Source organism: Pyxicephalus adspersus, chromosome Z (assembly GCF_032062135.1).
Source record: "Pyxicephalus adspersus chromosome Z, UCB_Pads_2.0, whole genome shotgun sequence".
NCBI lineage: Eukaryota > Metazoa > Chordata > Amphibia > Anura > Pyxicephalidae > Pyxicephalus > Pyxicephalus adspersus.
The window spans coordinates 26,951,526-26,955,034 of record NC_092871.1 but is presented as its reverse complement, the minus strand read 5'-3'; the positions used below and the strand labels follow the sequence as shown (position 1 = coordinate 26,955,034).

At 44.2% G+C, this 3,509-nt stretch overlaps 1 protein-coding gene across 6 annotated transcripts in view; it reads left to right on the top strand.

The window, feature by feature from the left end:
* Positions 1-226: 226 nt before the first annotated feature.
* MOSPD1 (motile sperm domain containing 1) overlaps positions 227-3,509 on the top strand; it is a 25,779-nt gene continuing 22,496 nt past the window's right edge. For 3 of the 6 annotated variants that reach the window (XM_072431567.1, XM_072431564.1, XM_072431565.1), the window contains exon 1: positions 235-448. The gene's annotated coding sequence lies outside the window, so the exon portion shown is untranslated. Of the gene's footprint in view, positions 449-2,984; positions 3,070-3,509 lie in introns of those variants that run through there. The other 3 variants (XR_011923560.1, XR_011923559.1, XM_072431568.1) reach the window with 3 other exon arrangements.

The following is a 3,509-nucleotide window of genomic DNA, read 5'->3' as shown; positions in this document are numbered from 1 at the left end:
TCAGTGATCCCTGTGGGTGAATCCGGTCTGGGATCCCTGTGGGTGAATGCAGTCAGTGATCCCCCTGGGTGAATGCAGTCAGTGATCCCTCTGGGTGAATGCAGTCTGTGTTCCCCCCGGGTGAATGTAGAGTTGGGGCCTACATATGGATTGCATTGCTCTCAGCAGGACGGCAGACATAGTTTTGTCTCAGCTGGCAGGCGGTACCGCTGTGCCTGTGGGGAGGTGCTGAGGAGAAGTGACCAGCCCATGTCACCTCATACACCCGTCCCCCCGTTATGTACCGGGCCAGTGCTGATGAATGGACTCAGCTGAGCGGTGACAGAGGCGGCAGCAGAGCTCGGCATCCGCAGCACGGGCTGTGACGTCATCGCTGTGGCTCCGGGGCGGCAGTGCGGCCAGAGGCAGCTGACAAAGGGACAGAGAGGCGGCGGAGCTCGGAGAGAAGGTACCGGGGGGAGGAGGGGCAATATATCAGCCACTGACTGCCTGCCCCGTCTGACCGAACACACCGAGCACAGAGGCCAGCTGTCATGGTGCCCGGACCTGACATCCTGCACATGTATGGACAGATCCCCCAACCTATGTGCCCCATGCAGGAGGACCCAGCAATCGGCCAGGGGGAGGAACATACAACAAAGCAAACATGGCCACATTGGGTGAATATGTACCCCTAATATATATAATTATACCCTAAACCTGCTCACACCACGCCTACACCCATAGCATTTGTTACAAAACTCTGCTTTACGTATTGTGATTTTCATTACTGGTCCCATATTGTACAGATCTGGCTATTGGGCCCCCAACCCATCTACCATTGTTGGTGCTGGGCCATGGGGTAGGCATAGGTGGGGGGAGCAACAATGATCGCTGGGGAGGGGGGCTGTATTTGGTCTGTCTTTGTTTTGGTTCTGTAGAACCTTTTTCCCGGTCCATAGACATTGGTTGACCATCATCAACTTTTTGGGGGGTTTTGCAGTTACATCCGATGTTCGTTGAAGCTTGGAAAAAAGCTAATAATCACATTAGTTGTAGAGATAGTTGTAGAGAATTATTATAAACATGAAATTACAATTATAATCAAGAACTGCATAATAACATTAGCTCCACGTGTACCATAATGGCCATGTCATGGGCGGTAGGATGGTAATACATCTTATGATATCTCCCCCATGGCTGAATTATCTCCAAGGAGCCACTTAACAATATTATGGAACACAGCAAGCAACACTGACATCATTGAAGTCAAATGGAGATGTGTCCGGCTGCTCTATATGTCATTTATGTTTTTATTATTTATAAGGACAGGATCTGTATACCTTCTGTTGTTTATTATATGTATAGATGATACATAGTTATATACACACCTCAAATACACAATGCAGCACAAACGTACAGAAAGGCAAGTGCAGTCAAAACTATGAATGGTTCTTTCTGATTGGTTGCTGCGTAATTGTACTTTAATCTTTGCTTTACACTTATTATTTTTTATTAATAAATGGACAAAGAGGACTCCTAACAATTTGCATGCAAGAAAAAAGAAACATAACAGTAAATATGCTATAAAACAATGAATCCTTGCTGGTTGTCAGGGTTCATACCCTGGTGTAGTACATTGATAACTAGTTTTATGGCATATCACAATGCACAAAGGGCACACAGACCCATTTAACCAAATGTGTCCTATAGCTGCAAGCTGTGTGTACCCTCTGCACACTAAGAGAATACATAAAGAACTATTAGAGTCACCAATCACAATTTTGGTAGTGAAGGATATTAATAAAAAATTTGATTGATTTAATTGATCTATGATATTTTTGAGATTTAGGCTCCTTGCAGGCTATAATTTTGCAATTATTTTGGAGTGGCCCAAGGAAACATTTAAAACCCATTTACACCCATCTGTCCTAGTGCATTGTGTAACATATGTTAAGCAACACAATAACATTCTGACCTGGTGCATTGTATCAACACATGTATATTAAATAATGCTTTATAGTATGGTATCTTAAGGAAGCACATTTAAATGAATGGGATGCCAGTGTATCAAAATAGATTAAAAAAAAGGGGGCATGCCCGACTTGATTGTTCAGGTGCAGAGCACCACATTGCACTGTAGTGTATTGCCACGGCGCATGCAAGTTCCGTTTATTTCAATAAAAGTCTGTACTACAAGGCATCACAAACTTTCCAGTGGATAAAATGGAGATTCAGGTGTGCGTGCATGAGGGGGAAAGTTGTAAAAAGTGGCAGACAAAGGGCATACAGGATCCAAATTGATCGGGAACTACTTTCCTGATTAGTAACATTGCCATAGGTCATTGAAAGGTATTGCCGTTGCATTCGCTCAATTATTATTATTAATATTATTAATAAACAGGATTTATATAGCACCAACATCTTAAGCAGCGCTGTACATTAAATAGGGGTTGCAAATGACAGACAAATGTAATTTGTACGTATTTGTACGAGTCTAAGATTTAGTACTTAGATTTTGTCTTCATTTTGCTGTGCATGTTTAATCAGGACTGGCTTTTGTCAAACATTTGCCGTCTTCTAGAAATAACTCCAGCCGTTGGTTTGTGTATGACACAGGAGAGCAGCTGCACAGCCATTTTGAAGGGATTAAAGAGACAGAAGTAAGGCAGCATCTGCTGTGTCTTTGTTCTCTTATGTGGGACAGGACCCTTTTGTTTTCTTGTAGCTGGGCGGGCCCGTCTTTCAAGGTTTGCATGTGGGCCTAAGATTTCACAGACGTCAGCAGGGCCTGCAGCCGAGTCAGCTCAGGGATTGGCTTGTCAGGCAAAAAGTCAGGGTAAGAGCTGCGGCTGTGACATTATAACCCTGTGCCTGACAGAGACTGCTGCCCTGTTCTGTAAACAAGGTCACATGACTAGCCACGTGGAGCTGGGCCCCGTACAAGGCAAGGGGGAGGGCAGGCTGGGCCAAGGTTGTGCAATGCACAGTCATACTTTTACATATCTGTTAGGAAAATAGAACCACAACCTAATAAAAACATCTGAGCTCGAAAGACGACATACATGTAGAAAATACAAACAGCTGCTGGTAAGGTAAAGCTTTTACTATGGCCTTTCCCAGCCTTTTAGCACAAAGGAATCCTTAAAATACCTTTCAGGTCCCAGGGAGTACAGGGAGTAAATTAGCATGAACAGGGAGGTGATGTATTTACATAAATAGAAGAAGGAATGTGGTGTGTTGGGTTGTTCTGTATGACAAACATTTCAGTAATTGTTTGGAAGTAAATCATGTTTAGAAAAGAAAATTGTCTGCTTATGTTGATGGTCAGTAAAATGTGACCACTCACACTTGTAGTCAGTGAAGTTCACCCCTAGACTGGTGGTAAGTGGTGTAGGACCTAATTACACTGATGGCCAGTATGAGAAGGACCCTATTACATAGGTGGCCAGTGGGAGAAGGACCCCATTACATAGGTGGCCAGTGGGCGAAGGACCCCATTACATAGGTGGCCAGTGGGAGAAGGACCC